General features: G+C 46.5%; 1 protein-coding gene across 2 annotated transcripts in view; it reads right to left on the reverse strand.

Annotated features, from left to right (window-relative positions):
* The window catches only part of Chid1 (chitinase domain containing 1), a 34,573-nt gene extending 31,586 nt beyond the window's left edge, over positions 1 to 2,987 (reverse strand). The window contains exon 1 of one of the 2 annotated variants that reach the window (XM_051145658.1): positions 2,833 to 2,987. The gene's annotated coding sequence lies outside the window, so the exon portion shown is untranslated. The other variant, XM_051145659.1, reaches the window with a different exon arrangement.
* Positions 2,988 to 17,828: the final 14,841 nt, after the last annotated feature.

Raw genomic sequence — 17,828 nt, forward strand, 5'->3', positions numbered from 1 at the left:
GCTACTCTTCCAGAGGACACGAGTTCAACTCCCAGCATCCACATGGCAGTTCACACTATCTGTAGCTCCAGATCAGAAGATGACATCCTCACACACATATACATGCAAGCAAAATGCCAATGCGCATAGAATAAAAATAAATAAATCATATTTTAAAAATTAAAAAGACAGCCAGGTGATGGTGATGCATGCCTTTAGTTCCAGCAGAGGGAGGCAGAGGCACAGGCAAGGGGAGTGCTGTGAGTTCGAGGCCAGCATGGCCTACAAAGTGAGTCCAGGACAGTCAAGACTACACAGAGAAACCCTGTCTAGAAACCGAAGGGGGGGGGGGAGCAGGGCATGCCTTTAATCCCAACACTCAGGAGGCAGAGGCAGGTGATCGCAGTGAGTTCCAGGCCAGCCTGGTCTACAAAGCAAGGACAGCCAAGGCTAACACAGAGAGACCCTGTCTCCAACAACAACAAAAAAACCCCAAAAAACAAAAACGAACAAACAAAAACCCCAACAACAACAAAAAGGAAATTACTAGCTTTTGACAGTACTAGGAAGGTGGAACCAGAAAGATGAAGAGTTCAAGATCAAGCCAGGTGCGGTGGCACAATGTGAGTTCGATGTGAGTTCGAGGCCAGCCTGGTCTACAAAACCAGTCCAGTACAGTCAAGGCTACACAGAGAAAGCCTGTCTTGAAAAACCAAAAAAGAGAAAAAATGGCCTTTGGCCCCCAGACTGATATCCTGCTTTGGTATTGCAGGATTTGAGGGACGAGTATCTGTTACTACCACTGCCTGTTATTAGTTTTGTAGTGCCAGGAAGTGAACCCATGGCTCCACCCATACTCAGCAAACACTGGGCCACACTTTCAGCCCTCAGAGTTCTCTTAATAGATCCACTGCTCGTAGAGCAAGTATGGTGGTCATCCTACATTTTCACTTCTGAGATTTTTCACTTTTGAGAACGAATTTTGGAGCGAACCGTTCATATGAGGAGGTGGGTGACTGTATGGTTGGAAATGAAGGTGACGTAAGAAGCGGGATGATCACAACCCCAGGTGACATTTATTGACCACACGTTGCATGCCAAACCTGGTGAAGTATGCACAAGGCCGTTCCACAGCCCAGGACCCAGGCAGACATCAATGTTATTGCCAATTTCAGATGAGGAGACCAACCTAGGGGGCAGCCCACCAAGCCTTCGGGCATGTGGCTACCATCCCGTGCCCAACTGCACAATGCAATACAAACAGGACTGCTATAGGATGGCCCAAGTTCCAGTTCTGTCACCAGCACAGTCTCTTGGCCTCTCTGCGCTCCAGTCTATGGAGACCCGTGGAAAGTCCTTTGGAATTTTTCCAGCACAGAGTGTTCAAGGTTTGAGGCTGTGCCGAGAGCAAGGCCTAGCCTCACATACCCAGCAAACTTGAAGGAACCCACACAACTAGCTGTCTACGCTCCTACCTCAGGCTGGGCACGCCAGCTACCATTCTGCCACACCCGGCCCGTTCTCTATGCCCGACAGCCACTCTGGCCCCACTGACTTGCTGGCACACTCGTAGCATCTTCCACTTGTGACTCCACAAGGTAGGCACGCTAACTCACACATCTTGAAATCTTACTTCATTATCTCACATTCTGGCTCTTGTCTCTACTCCTTTATACATCACTCATCCATGTTTCTCCACATACATGTGCACCCACAGTCATTACTGTGTTGGTGGTCACATGCTTCCTGCTGTTTTCTGGCCCCTTCCCCCAACTCTTTTTTTTTTTTTAAGATTTATTAATTTATATAGTAAACAGCGGGATTTTTTTTGCCTGCATGTACTCCTGAAGGCCAGAAGAGGGCACCAGCTCTCATCATAGATGGCTGTGAGCCACCAACTGGTTGCTGGGAGTTGAACTCAGGACCTTTGGAAGAATAGCCAGTGCTCGTAGCCTCTGAGCCATCTCTCCAGCCTGCACCAACTCCTTTTTTTTTTTGAGAAAGGGTCTTGCTATGTAGCCCTAGCTGTCCTGAAACTCATTATACAGACCAGGGTGGCCTATAACTCCCACAGATCCATCTGCCTGCCCTTGCCTCCCAAGTGCTAGGGTTAGAGTCATGTGCCTCACTTCTGGCTCTCTTGATTTTATGCAGTGACTTGTGCTCTCTCATACTCTCACATTACTGTTTGCTCGGAAGCCCCCTCGCATTAACACCCTTGCCTTCACACCCTACAAAACGATGTCATCTTCTCTCCCACACTGCTCTCATCCCGACACTCCTCTCACCCTTGCTCACACTAACACAGCTGCCCTTACCCTCTCACACTCATCCTCCCTCGCTTTGTCGCCCTAATAAACTCATCTCCACACTCATTCTCACACATACTCTCACACGTTCTGGCCCTCACACTCCCTCTCACCCTCATCCGCGCTCTCTCTCACACTCGATTACTCTCACACCGACACACCGGCTTTCTCACATCTACTCAGTCCCACACTAGCTCACACTGTCACGTCGGCTTATTCTCACTAGCTCACACTGAGCATCTGCCGGACTCACACGAGCTCACAGTCACATCTGCTCAATTCTCACAACGATCCCCACTTTGTCTATTCTCACCCTAGCTCCTTCTCACACTGACACAACCGTTCTCCTCCTCTCCTTCTCACACACTTCCTCGCCCTCACATGCCTCTCTCCCACATTCGCTCTCGTCCGCGCGCTCTCCTTCCCGCTCACACTCTGCCCGCTCTGTCCGGGGAGAGCCTCGCTGCTCCACGTTTCCGCATCATGACGCGGAAGCTGAAGCAGTCCAAGAAGGAGCAAGCATCGCCGCCGCTGCCGGGCTCACCTTCATGTCAGGAGAGCGGCTAGACCCATCAAGCACGGCCGGAAGGCGATTCAGAGGACCGGAAGTCCCGCCCACAGACCACCACACGCTATCGCTGCGCCACGCCAGCTTCCTAAATGTCATGCGCACGGCACGCTGGGATGGGGCGGGACCAAGCCGGTTGGGGGCGGGATTAAAGGAGGAGCCTCGTAGCTGCGTAATAGGGGGAGAAGGGTTTAGAGAGAGTTGGGACACCGCAGTTGGGTGGAGACAGCGCGCGCGGATTGGGTACTGCGTGATCGTGGGTGCTGTTTCTGTTCCTGCAGCCAGTCTCCTTATTGTTCAGAGCCTGGCGTGCAGCAGAATCATGGAATCAGATCCCGAGATCCTCGCAGGGATCCTGGTGGTGCTATTGAGCGTCCCCTACTCCAGGCGTGCTGGCTGGTTGCCTTAGCGCCCACGCTGAAGTCTACATCATGTCCACATACGCGACCGTCCCTGCTAAGTCTGGGTGGTGCGGGTCACCACACGCGCAGTCAGTTCCAGGTGTGTCAGACAGTCTCTACTTTATGAACTCTGTGCGCCGGGCTTTTGACCCCCTCCCCACATTATTCCCGCTGCCACATTTCTGTTATCACTGTCCACAAGTCTGCTGTGCCCACTACAGAGTCTCCAGCAGGGACACCGTGCTCCACGCAGTGTACCCGGTCTTCTCCGGGTGGCCTTGCACAGGCGAACGTTCTACTTGTCCGAGTCCCAGAGCTGTTTCTGTCCTCATTTTGGCCTTGGAAATCGTAGGAGCTAGAACCCACAGAGGCAGAAAACACTCTCCCCACCCCCATCTCAGCCTTAGCAAGAGGAGCCCAGACGCTTCTTCGAGTGGGTTGAAAGCACACGTGACCAGCATTTTTATTTTTCATCAAGCTGACTAGTCCCCACCCCGATCCCTTGCTGTTCCCAGCAGTTTCCTGCAGAAAACCACATTTGGCCTGTCCACACCCATCTTAAACCCTCGGCCCCACTCCACAAGGGTGTGTTCCAGGATTTGCAGTGCGGCTATTTCCCCATTCCTGCTGCTGCAGAGGTTTCTCACTGAGCAGAGTCTGTGTTCTTCCTTCCTAATCACGTTTCCTCCTTTCTCTTCCCCATATTTTCTGCCAGCTGTCCCCCAAGTCTTTCTACAGGGGCGGGGTGTATATGCTAAGGCATGTGTGCATCACCATCTGCTTTCCTGGCATCCAGCTCAGCACCCTACTATGAACAAATGCCCAGAATAGTGACTCCAAGTGGGGCAGAGCTCTGGGGAGGTGGATGTCTTGAAAACCGTACAGTCCCAGCGATACTAAAGGGACCAACCTTCTTTTAAACCATTGAAGGCATTTGGATCCAATTGATATCAGAAGTCTCTGAGCTAAAGACTTATACAGTCCACTAAGGATTCAATCAGAAAGGAGAGAGAAACAAAGAGCTGAAGACCAGCCCCTCTTCTGGGCTCCACAGGATAGGTGCTCAGGAGCCTGTTGAGTTGCCAGTATAAAATAATCTGTCCCTACCCACAGCTACACACTGGACCAAGGTGCCCCAGATCTCTGGTGTGTGCTGAGGTGAACACTGGCTCTTTTTCCCTCCATGGTGTTGAGATTGAATCTAGGACCAAACATTTACATGGCAAGCACTCTACCACTGAGCTCCATCCCCAGCCCAAAACTGATTTCAAGTGACTTTTAGTCACACAGAAAATAAAGATGGATAGAAAAGTCTCAGAGAATCAGAATCAAAGCATTAGCACACCTGTATTAATGAATTCAATCCAGTTTTTGTTTGGTTTGTTTTTTTTTTTTTTTTTTTTGGTTTTTCGAGACAGGGTTTCACTGTGTAGCCTTGGCCATCCTGTAGACCAGGCTGGCCTTGAACTCACAGCGATCCGCTTGCCTCTGCCTCCCGAGCGCTGGGATTAAAGGCGTGCGCCACCACGCCCGGCTGGTTTTCTTTTTTTGAGACAGGGTTTCTCTGTGTAGCCTTGGCTGTCCTGGATTCACTTTGTAGACCAGGCTAGCCTTGAACTCACAGCAATCTGCCTGCCTCTGCCTCCCGAGTGCTGGGATTAAAGGCATATGCCACCATGCCTGGCTTCATTCCACTTTTTAAAAATTTATTTATTTATTTATTTATTTATTACTATGTATATGTGTACACCTGCATGCCAGAAAAGGCCATCATATCACATTATAGATGGTTGTAAGCCAGCATGTGGTTGCTGGGAATTGAACTCAGGACCTCTGGAAGAGCAGATAGTGCTATTAACCTCTGAGCCATCTCTCCAGCCCCCCCCCCCCATTCCACTTTTTATATTTCTGGAATTTTAAAGGTAGCTTTAGATTTACTGCATTTATTTATTTGAAAAGATACCCTATTTACTTATTATTTGGTGTGTGTGTGTGTGTGTGTGTGTGAAGCAAAAGCAGGAGGTGTGTGGAAGTCAGAGAACATCCCTCATGTAGTCTCTGGGGGTCAAGCTCAGGTTGTTGTGTTTCTTTTTCTTTCTTTTGTTTTGTTTGTTTGTTTCTTTGTTTTTCGAGACAGGCTTTCTCTGTGTAGCCTTGGCTGTCCTGTACTCACTTTGTAGACCAGGCTGGTCTCTAACTCACAGCTGGGATTAAAGGCATGCACCACCACGCCCAGCACAGTTGTCTTCATTTCTAATCATGTGCCTTTACCCATTGAGCCAACTCCTTGGCCCAAGGAGTTACTTTTTTTTTTTTTCTTTCAAATTCTTGAGATTCCTGAGATCTTGTTGTTCATTCAAACAAAGTACTAAAAAAAAAAAAAAAAAGTTTTTATTTTAGAAATTTAGCCCAGATGTGGTGGTGAATGCCTCTATAATATCAATACTTGGAAGGCAGAGACACGAGGAAGATAACCACAAGTGCAAGGCAAGCCTGGGTTATATAGCAGTGTGTGCATAAGCTTATTTAACTGTGTTATAAGTGGAATAAAATAGTATGCAAAGCATTTTAAAAGTGACTGTAAAAAGGCAAGTATGGGGCTGGAGAGATGGCTCATCGGTTAAGAGCACTGACTGTTCTTCCAGAGGTCATGAGTTCAATTCCCAGCACCCACATGGTGGCTCACAACCATCTATAATGTGATCTGATACCCTCCTCTGGCCTGCAGATGTACATGCAGGCAGAATTCTGTATACATAATAATAAATAATAATTTTTTAAAATATTTTATTTAACTTTAATCTATGTACATTGGTGTGAGGATGTCAGATCTTGGAGTTACAGACATTTGTGAGTTGCCATGTGGGTGCTGGGAATTGAACCCAGGTCCTTCGGAAGAACAGGCAGTGCTCTTAACCACTGAGCCACCTCTCCAGCCCCAATAAATCTTTTTTTAAAAAAGGCAAGTATGGTGGCTCATAACTGAAATCTAATATTCAGTGAGTTCAAAGCCAGCCTAGGAGGCTGGAGAGATGACTCAGTGGTTAGAAGCACTGACTGTTCTTCTGGAGGACCCGGGTTCAATTCTCAACACCCACATGACAGCTCACAACTGTCTGTAACTCCAAAATCTGATTCCCACAGACATACAGTGCACATAAAATAAAAATAAATAAATTATTAAAAACAAAGCCAGCTTGGGCTAAATGAGATCCTGTCTATAAATAAACAAGCAAACCAAATCCTAATAATTTAACTTTAATGTAAACCTGAGTATAACTCCCCTGGCCAGAGCACTAAACCAGACCTCAGGCAGATTCTCAGCTCAGTGTTTGCTACCATAGCAATGTGGGATGTACCAGCCGAGGGCCAAGCTCTGACTCTGAGCCCTGGGACCCAAGGCTGGTGTTCTGAGGCTGTTTGGCTTGAACCACCGTCTGTCTGAAGTTGGCACTGGAAAGTAGACAGGACCAGGGGCAGCTGCTGTTCCTCCTTCCAGTGGCCTTTCTGTTCTTGTTCTGGGAACACACCACCCTCATGTCCATGGCCATTTAAGGGTCTTCAACCTAAGCCTGGTTTATGGGGACAACCTAAGTGTGTGCCCAACAGTGATCCCAGGTCGGGTAATGATGGAATCTTGGTCTTGACAGTGGCTCTGTGCCAGTCCTCATATGCCAAGTCAGCACCATAAGGCCCTGCCTGACAATGAAGACTCATGTTCTACTGGTTTTGTTTTTGTTTTTCAAGACAGGTCTCTCTGCGGTAGCCTTGCCTGTCCTGGAACTCGCTCTGTAGACCAGGCTGGCCTCAAACTTACAGCGATCCACCTGCCTCTGCCTCCTCAGTGCTGGGTTTGAAGGCATGTATCACCACTGCCCAGCTGTTTCTGCTGTTTTAACCAAAGGCCTTGGCCTGAGTCACCTGGAGGAGGGTATCTGTTTCATGCCACTCTGGGATCTGGAGGCATCCCTGTGCAAAGGATAGAAGTCCCAAAGGATGGATGCACCCTAGCAGTCCCTGCTGCAGATCCCTCCCACTTTTATGGACAGAGACATCCTCTCTCAGGGCTGGAATAAGCAATTCCAGGAAAAAAGGAAGAAGGAAGCTTCTGGAAAGAGCTCCAGGGCCAGCATAGCAAATTGCTTGTGTCCCACAGGCTGGGCTGGCTGACCTTGGCCATGATGACTGCGGTGCATAGATGTCTGGTCAGCAGCTGGGCAGCCATCTGGAATGGCATATGGTCCTATAGCTACAGCATTTGGGCTTTGCAAAGAGCTAGTACTTCAAGATGCCTGCAGGGGATTTTGTTTGTTGGTTTGTTTGTTTTGTTTTGAGAGAGAGCTTCTCTGTGTATCCTTGGCTGTCCTGGAACTCACACTGTAGACCAAGCTGGCCTCGAATTTACTGCGATCCGCCTGCCTCTGCCTCCCGATTTTTTTTTTTTAATGCCCTCCTGATTTTTTTTTAATGCTTCATAGTATTCTGAAACTAGCCTAAAACCCAAAACTAAAGGGAAGTGGCTGGCTGGGTGGCAACGATAGGCAAAGAGGCAATACTTATTGGATAATTATGTTGAAATACTGTGCAAGTCCGAACTTCTATTACTTTTTAGTGTGACCTTACTTGTCAATAGGAACTATGCACATATAATTAAATTAAGAATCTTAGATTAAGGATTAGGGTAGACCCTAAATCCAGTGATGTGAGGACAGGGTGTCCTTATAAGAAGATGAGCAGGAGATTTGGGACCGACGGAGACAAGGTAGAGACCTGTGTGAAGGAGAGGACAGAAGGGAGCAACGCAGATCCAAGGCTAGGCATGCCGAGCAGCCACCTGCGGCTGCCTCAAAGCCTCCAGAAGAACCCCACACAGATGCCACCTGTATTTTGTTTTGTTTTGTTTTTGTTTTTCGAGACAGGGTTTCTCTGTGTAGCCTTGGCTGTCCTAGACTCACTTTGTAGACCAGGCTGGCCTCGAACTCACAGCGATCCGCCTGCCTCTGCCTCCTGAATGCTGGGATTAAAGGCGTGCGCCACCACCACCCGGCTCCCACCTTTATTTTGGACTTCTGTGAAGAAATAAGCTCCTGTTGTTTGTAAGCATCCCACCTTTTCTATTGCTGTGATAAACACCATGACCAAAACAAATTATAAAAGAACGAGTTTAATTTGGATTACAATTTCAGACGGTTTAAGTCCATAATGGCAGAATAAAGGAACAGCTCAGAGATCACATCTTGATCCACAACCACCAGGCAGAGCGAGAACCAGCATTGGGACTCACACAAGTTATTTGAAACCTCAAAGCCTTCCTCCAGTGATGTGCGTCCTCCAAGAAGAGCACTCCTTCTAATAATCCTTTTCAAACAGTTCCACCAATTGGGGACCAAGTATTCAGACACATCAGCCTAGGAGGAACATTCTCATTCAAACCACCACTTTCCATCCCCTGTCCCCATAAGCTCATGGCCATATGTACCATAATGCAAAGTGCAGTTAGTCCAACTCCAAGGTCTTCACACTCTCAGCACCATTTTAATGTCCAAAGTCCAAGCCTCTTCTGAGGCCGAAGGAAATCTCTTAGTTGTAACCCTACGCAAAACCAAAAAGCAAACTATGCACTTCCAACGTACAATGGCACAGAATATACATTACAGTTCCAAAAGGGAGGGACTTAGGCCTAATGGGAAAGTACTGAACCAACATAAGACCAAAACCTAGCAAGGCAAACTCTGTTACTGTACTGCCACGTTAAATACCAAAGGGCTTGTTAGATGGCTCCACTTTCCTAGCTTTGCTCTCTGCAAGAGAGATCTTTATTTCTAGCTAGTTTTACTCTTGTGTGCAGCTCTTCTTGGCAGATACCGCACAGCTCTGGAACTTCTAACACCTTGGATTTCCAACACAATCCAGCTTTTATTTAATAGCTTCACACAATGGCTTTTCAGAGTCTCCATGCAGGACTCCCCTGCTGTCCCCCTGTCCTCAGTGGCTCTCCTTAACTGTGAAAGAGGACTCCAAAACCCCTTTGCTCACGTATCTTTCATGACTGTAAAGCTTGAAGCACTTAGAAGACACTGCGAAGTTTGACAAGCAACCCACTGAATGACTACCAACCACCAACTCTGACTCTAAGGGGCTCTAGCATTTATAGAATCTCTGAGAAGTTCCCAGAATTCCAAACATCACACAACTGCAGAAACTATCTGGAGGTGGCAAAAGCACAAATCTGCCAGAGCATGAGACAAATCATATTCAGCTGCTGCGAACAGTCCAGAAGCATCCCAGTATCCCAACACATGCTGTTAAAAGGAAAATACATTTTTATAATACTTCTATGTTTTTGTTTTTTTGTTTTTGGAGGCAGAGTTTCTCTGTGTAACAGCTCTGGCTGTCCTAGAACTCACTCTCTAGACCAGGCTGGCCTCGAACTCACAGAGATCCTCCTGCCTCTGCCTCCCAAGTGCTGGGATTAAAGGCGTGCATCACCACCACTCGGCTTATTTGTATTTTTTTCTTTTTTCTTTTTTTCTTTTTTCCAAGACAGGGTTTCTCTATTTAGCCTTGGCTGTCCTGGACTGGCTGTCTGGCCTTGAACTCCCAGCAATCCACCTGCCTCTGCCTCCCCAGTGCTGGGATTATAGGCGTGCACCACCACCACCGGGCTCTATATTTTTAAAGAAACCAAAATTTCAGAATTCTCACTACGTTTTGTATTTTTGTTTTGTTTTGTTTTTTCGAGACAGGGCATTTTGTGTTTCTTTTTACCCTAGTCGCTTTGTTTTCATGGTTGACCTGCATAAGAGGGATTCCTAGTAACTATGTAACAGAGTCAATATTGATATGTTGTCTTGAACTCTCCTCCAAAGAAATTAGCCCATTACTTTTTAGTTTAGCTTTAGGCAAATTAGTAGGACAATGGCAAAAGGCAGTCACATTGTTTGGCCAAACTATCACAAGAATTTCTCTAGCCCAGTTCCTAATACTTTTTCCTCTGAAACCTCTTCAACTGAGCTTTCACAGTTTATAGTTGTCAACACTGCTGTCTTCCAAGATGTAAAGGATGGCCCATTAAGATCTTCTTACAGCCAGGCTACATGGTGCACACCTGTAATCCTAGCACTTGGGGAGGCAGAGGCAGGTGGATCTTTGTGAGTTCTAAGCCAGCCTGGACCACAGGACAGCCAAGGCTACACAAAGAGACCCTGTCTTGGAAGAAAAAGAAAACACACACACACACACACACACACACACACACACACACACACACACACATACATCTGCTTACAGTATTTAAAAAAATATCTTATTTATTTATTATGTTCTGGCTGCATGTGTGCCTGCCCACACAAGAGGACACCAGATTTCATTAAAAATGGTTGTCAGAGGGCAAGAGTGATGGCTTGGAGGTTAAGAACACTAGCTGCTCTCCCAGAGGTCCTGAGTTCAATTCCCAGCTGCCACACGATGACTCATAACCATCTGTAATAGAATCTGAATCCCTCTTCTGGTGTGCATGAAGACAGAGCATTCATATACATAAAACAGATAAATCTTAATAAACAAACAAATGGTTGTGAGCCATCATGTGGTTGCTGGGAATTAAATTCAGGACCTCTGGAAGAGCAGCCAGTGCTCTTTACCTCTGAGCCATCTCTCCAGCAATTGCTTACATTTACTGCTTACAGTATTCAACTGCTTTTTTTTTTTTAACCAGACAGGGTTTCTCTGTGTAGCCTTGGCTGTCCTAGAGTTCACTCTGTAGACCAGGCTGGCCTCGAACTGACAGAAGTCCACCTGCCTCTGCCTCCCAAGTGCTGGCACTAAAGGTATGTACCAACACTACCTGACTTAACTGCTTTTCTTTTCTATTTTTGTTTTTTTTAGTTTTTGAGACAGGGTTTCTCTGTGTAGCTTTGGCTGTCCTGGAATCACTCTGTAGACCAGGCTCGCCTCAAACTCACAGAGATCTGCCTACCTCTGCCTCTCAAGTGCTGGGACTAAAGGCATGTACCACCATCAAATGGCTTTTACCTGCTTTCCTATTCCAAAGTCCAAAAGTCTTCCAAATTCCTAAACAAAACAAAACAAAACCCCCACACATGGTCAGGTCTGTCACAGCAATACCCTACTCCTAGTACCAACTTCTGTCTTTTTTTTTTTTTTTTTTTTTTTTTTGCTTTTCCAGATAGGGTTTCTCTGTGTAGCCTTGGCTGTCCTAGACTCACAGGCTGGCCTGAAAGCCACAGAGATCCACCTGCCTCTGCCTCCCAGAGTATGCCACCGCCCCCGGATCCCAACTTCAGTCTTAGTTACTTTTGTACTTCAGTGATGAAACACCATGACCACCGCAGCTTATAAAAGGATGTTTTTTATATGGTTCACAGTTCCAGAGGGTTAGAGTCCTGGATGGTGAAGTGAAGGAACAGCTGTGAGGTCACATCTGGATGCACAACCGCAAGACTCTTGCACTGAGAATCTCACAAGTCTTTTCAGACCTCAGAGCTCACCAGTCCCAGTGACACATCTCCTGCAACAACGCCATGCTTCCTAAGCCTTCCCAAAGGCTTCCATCAACGTGTAGGCCTGTGGGGGCCATTGGTACTCTCTCCACCACACATCCAATTTGGTGTCAATATCATTCAATAGTGTTGAAAGGCCCAAAGCACTATTTCTAGTATTTTTGCTGTTATTATTATTTTTTAGATATGTGATCTTGACACAAGCTAGAGGGCACACAGAAAAGATGAGGGAGGCTTTGGGATGAGCCGGTCTTGATCCTGGACTTTTAACAGTGTAAGAGAACTCTGGGACTGTAGAAGAGCCAGGGCTTGCCAGCCCACTGTAGCACTAGTTATAGAAAGCGCAAGAAATTAATTCCATCCTTCATGTTCTCTTATTACCTGGCAATGCCTAGATGCAGAGAAGCTTGGGAAATGTAGTCTTTCTTCTGGGTAGTGGCACCCACTTAGGGTTAGGCTGAGGAGTTCACTTATTGCGAAAGGAGGAAGATTCAGTGTGAAGAATCAGCTGTAATTTCCACCACTGACATGCAAGTCTCCTCAGGGCTCTGGTGTTCCTTCCTGCTCAGCAGGTTCTGTTTGTGTAATGGCTATGGGATGATGCAATGAACAAAGACCTCAGAAATTCAACTCTGCAGAGAGGACTCAGGTGTAGAGCTTCTGTGGCACTGTACAGCATTGTGTTTTGTTTTGTTTTGTTTTTTACAAAAAATATTTTCTGTTTTCTAAAATGATTTATTTATTATGTGTACAATGTTCTGCCTGCATGTGTGCCTCCCCACTTGAAGAGGGCACGAGAACTCATTATAGATGATTATCTGGTTGCTGGGAATTGAACTCAGGACCTCTGGATGAGTAGCCAGAGTTCTTAACCTCTGAGCCATCACTCCAGACCCCACAAAAATTTTTTTAATGTGTGTGTACATGTATGTGTTTGTGCACATGTTTGTTTTTGTGGGGGGAGTTTAGGGTTTTGTTGTTGTTTTTTGGTTTTTGGGTTTTTGTTTTGTTTTGTTTTTTGTGACAGAATCCCAGAACTCTGGAAGCAGAGGCAGGTGGATCTCTGTGAGTTCGAGGCCAGCCTGGTCTACAAAGAGAGTCTAGGACATCCAGAGCTACACAGAGAAACCCTGTCTCAAAAAACCAAAACAAACAAACTAAACCAAATATGTCTGTCTGGTATACTGGACCAGAAGGCTGAAGATGATGCTCTAATGTTATAGAGAGGGTTGGGTGACTGTTCAGGCAGCAAACTGTCTCTAATTTTTTTCACTTTGGAAGCTGCTGATCTGCACTTCCTGTCTACTCAGATAACTAATTTTATTCCTCTCAAGTCTCTGATGGGGTTGAAGACCAGATAGTTTAGTTTTACAACTAAGCTTAGTTGTTTAGGGGTTAAGATGCTTTTAGGTCTAGATAGATGTTTTAAGTTGCTAGAGATGAGATATGATAGATATTGATTTACATTCAGAATTTTAGACTCACCAAGATAGGAAAGATGTTTTCTTCAAGGCTGCCAAATACAAATATAATAGCCAAAACAATATGAATGTAACATTTATATGATTCTTGATTGTTTCGTGTGTGTGTGTGTGTGTGTGTGTGTGTGCTTGTGTGTAATAATAAAAAAATCAAAACCACAGGAATAAAATAATGCACTGACCCTGTCTCAAAAAAACAAAAATAAACAAAGAAAAGCCAGTTCTATGTATAATGATACACACCTGAAATCCCAGCACCCCGGAAGCCAGAGCAGAATTGCCAGGAGTTTGAGGCCAGCCTGAGCTACATAGTATGTGGCAAACCGTATAGGGCTACACAGCAAAACCCTGCCTCAAACCAGGAAAAGACATACATGCATACACATCCATAAGAATAATTTGCTTGTAATCTCAGCACTTGGGACATGGAGACAGGAGGACCAGAACTTCAGAGTCATCCTTATCTAGATAATGCTTAGCCCACTGTGGTGGCACTATCCTTAGGCAAGAGGTCTAGGGCTGAATAAGAGAGTTAGTTAAAGCTGGGCATGGTGGCGCACGCCTTTAATCCCAGCACTCGGGAGGCAGAGGCAGGCAGATCATTGTGAGTTTGAGGGCAGCCTGGTCTACAAAGTGAGTCCAGGATGGCCAAGGCTACACAGAGAGACCCTGTCTTGAAAAACCAAAAAAAAAAAAAAAAAAAAAAAAAAAAGAAAGTTAAGCAGAAGGCTGTGAGTAAGCCAGAGAACAAGCCAGTAAACAGCTCTCCTTCATGGTTCCTGCCTCCAGGTTTGTGCCTCGAGTTCTTGCCATACCTTCCCTCAGTGATGGGCTGTGGCCTGGACATAGAAGGCAAATAAACCCTTTGCCGCCTCACATTGCTTTGGTTGGTGTTTTTGGTTTGGTTTGGTTTGGTTTTTTGAGACAGGGTCTCTCTGTGTTAGCCTTGGCTGTCCTGGAACTCGCTTTGTAGACCAGGCTGGCCTCGAACTCACAGAGATCTGCCTGCCTCTGCCTCCCGAGTGCTGGGATTAAAGGCGTGCGCCACCACTCCCTGTATGGTTGGTGTTTTATCACAGCAAGAGAATGAAAATAGAACACTGCCTGATGTGTATGAGGCCTTGAGTTCAATTTCCAGCACCGGAGAGAATAAAGTCAATGTTTACCACGCGTGGTGTCAAGCATCTGTGATGCCAGCACTTAGGAGATGAAGACAGGAAGATCAGGACTTCAGGGTCAGCGTCAGTTAAATAGGAAGTTCAAGGCCAGACTGACTTACCTCAAACACCCCCCTCCCCATCAGAGGAAACAAACAAGGAGCTGTGGTAAGCCGTGCTCTGTTGGGACTGTTTGTTGTGTGGGCACCTGATTTCAGTCTCTAGAAACCAAGTGAAGAAGAAGATGGGCACAGTGACATCCCTTATCCCAGTACTGAAGGGGCTGTCTTAGGGTTTCTATTGCTGTGATGAAACACCATGACCAAACACTATGTAGGGAGGAAAGGGTTAACTTCCACATCACAGTTCCTCACAGAAGGAGGTCATGGCAGGCACTCAGGCAGAAGAGGGACCTGGAGGCAGGAGCTGATGAAGAGGCTATGGAGGTTGCTGCTTATCACCTGCTTTCTTCTTTCTTTCTTTTTTTTGTTTTTGCTTCGCCCCTCCCCCACACACAGGGTTTCCCTGTGTAGCCTTGGCTGTCCTAGACTCGCATTGTAGACCAGGATGGCCTTGAACTCACAGGGATTCACCTGCCTCTGCCTCCGGAGTGCTAGGATTAAAGGCCTGTACCACCACCGCCCAGATCTTTCTTCTTTCTTTTCTTTCCTTTTTTTTTTTTTTTTTGAGACAGCGCTTTTCTGGGTAGTAGCCCTGACTGCCTGGACTCATTTTGTAGACCAGTCTGGTGACCTGGTTATGGAAGGTCCGCCTGCCTCTGCCTCCGGAGTGCTGAGATTAAAGGCCACCATGCCCACAGCCCAATCTTGTAGAGGCATTTTCTCAATTGAAGTTCCTCCCTCTTGCGTCTAATTGACATAAAACAAGCCAGGCAAGAAGTAGAGATAGGAAGCTGGGCGTGGTGGTGCATGCCTTTAATCCCAGCACTCGGGAGGCAGAGGCAGGCGGATTGCTGTGAGTTCAACCCCAGCCTGGTCTACAAAGCGAGTCCAGGACAGCCAAGGCTACACAGAGAAACTCTGTCTTGAAAAACAAACAAACAAAAACAAGAGACCAAAACTTGATAAAGAGCATGAGATTGATTACAGGTTAGCCAAACCTGAACTAGAAGAAACCAAAACTTTAATCTCTCTTCACCTTTCCTATAGTACTCTTACAAGTTTTTATTATGTATGTGTGTGTATGCCTGTTTGCCTGTGTCCATAGTGTGTGTGTGTGTGTGCGCGCACGCGCACGCATGCATGTGGAAGACAAAGGAAAACCTTGGGCATCATCCTCAGAAATGCCATCTTCTTTCTTCCAGCCAGGGTCTGTCAATGGCCTGAAGCTATTAACTAGGCTAGCCAGGCAGGCTAGCAAGCCCTCCACCATCCTCCTGCCTCTACCTCCCCCTTTGTGCTGAGTTTCCAGGCATGCCAGCGAGGCCAGTGTTTTACATAGGTACCTGCGTCAGGTTTAGGTCCTCAAGGCAAGCACTTTACTGACTGAGCTGTACCCCTAGTCCCTCAGCCTTACAGTTTGCAGAAAAGATGAAACAAACGGAAGTGTGTAAATTCAGCCATGACACAAATCAATGCCTTTTCCTGGGGAAGGGCAGCTCTTCCTGTGGTCATGTCCCAGGCTGCCCCACTATCAGCAGGGATGTTAGGTCGCACTGTTAAAATTCTCTCTGAATCAGCATGAGTTTCCTTGCTAGAAACTCCAAGGGAAACAGTTTCTCCTCCTCCTGCAACAAATCCCATCAGCTCAGGCCCGCACCCATAGCTGCTGACCTGGCTAAAAGCCCTTTGTTTTCTCAAAGTGCATGTGGACAGAGGCCAAGCTGATTAACAGGGGGACTTCAGATAGAGTGACTTAAATAAGGAGACTTTTATTGTTCTCTTATGGAATGTCCACTGGTCCATACTGCAGGGCTTGCAGAGGGTTCTGTGTCCCCCCAACACACATCAGTTGTCTCTGGCTTCTGAATGGATGTTTCACCTGTCGTTCTCAGACAGTAGAAAAGGAGAGGGTAGCGCTGGGGGTTTGCATAATGTGCACAAGGCTCTAGGTTGATCCTCAGACTCAGAACAGTGCGCCGGGGATGGTGGTTTACATGGTGCAATTCCAGCAGTCAAAAGCTTAAGTCACTAGTTCAAAACTAGACTGGCTACCTTGAGATCTTCTCTAAACAGAACAAGAAAGCTAGAGAAATGGCTCAGCACTTAAGAGTACTTGCTGCTCTTCTAAGGACCCAGGATCAGTTCTCAGCACTCACAATATGGTTTATTACCACCTAGTTCCAGGGAACCCAATGCTTCTACAAACCTCTATGGACACCAAGCACACATACGGTGTGCAGACATTACACAGAGGTAAAATACCCATACATGTAAAATAAATTTTTTTTTAAAAAAAGAAAGGAAGGAAGGAAGCAAGCAAGCAAGGACAGAAGAGCTAGAGAGAGATGGCTCAGGAGCTGAGGAAGGCACTTGCTTCTCTTTTTCTTTTTCTTTTTTTTCTCTTTTTTTTTGGTTTTTGGTTTTTTTGAGACACCACGCCCTGCCCCAACACAGACTTCTTTAACTGCTCTGCCCAGCAGCTTAAAGGAGTGAGATTCAGAAAGTGTTAACAGATCGACAGGTCTACAGCTGTAATGGAGATCGGCAGGTCTACAGCTGTAATGGAGATCGGCAGGTCTACAGCAGTAATGGAGATTGGCAGGTCTACAGCTGTAATGGAAATGGTATCTCCGTTTGATTATTCACAGCTGTAAGTACACCAACCTGTAAGCAAGTCCTCCATAGTTCCTGCCTCACAAACATAGTGGCCCACACCTGCAATCCCAGCACTCAGGAGGCAGAGGTAGGCGGATTGATGTGAGTTTGAGACCAGTCTGGTTTACAAAGTGAGTCCAGGACAGCCAAGGCTACACAGAGAAACCCTGTCTCGAAAAACCAAAACCAAACCAAACCAAACAAAAAACAAAAAACAAAACCCAATTAGAACTGAAAGCAGGGATCTCAGCTTTGCCACCATTTCCAGCAGCTTCCAGGGATGATCTTCAGGAGCCTGAGAATATCCTTTCAGTGTCTTTTTTTTTTTTTAATTTAATTTTAATTTATGTGCATTAGTGTGAGGGTGTCAGATCTTGGAGCTACAGACAGTTGTGAGCTGCCATGTGGGTGCTGGGAACTGAACCCAGGTCCTTTGGAGGAGCAGGCAATGCCCTTAAGCACCGAGCCATCTCTCCAGTCCCCCCTTTCAGTGTCTGATACACTCCCAAAGTCAAAGGAGTTGCCAGACAGGTTCAAGCATTGAAATCTGCAAATTCCTTTCTTTGCATTAATTCTGGGAATTTCTGGCATCTTAATTGTATTTGATAACAGCAGTAAAGAGAGGGATGCTGGG

This window comes from Acomys russatus, chromosome 5, assembly GCF_903995435.1.
Source record: "Acomys russatus chromosome 5, mAcoRus1.1, whole genome shotgun sequence".
In the NCBI taxonomy this organism is placed as follows: Eukaryota; Metazoa; Chordata; class Mammalia; order Rodentia; family Muridae; genus Acomys; species Acomys russatus.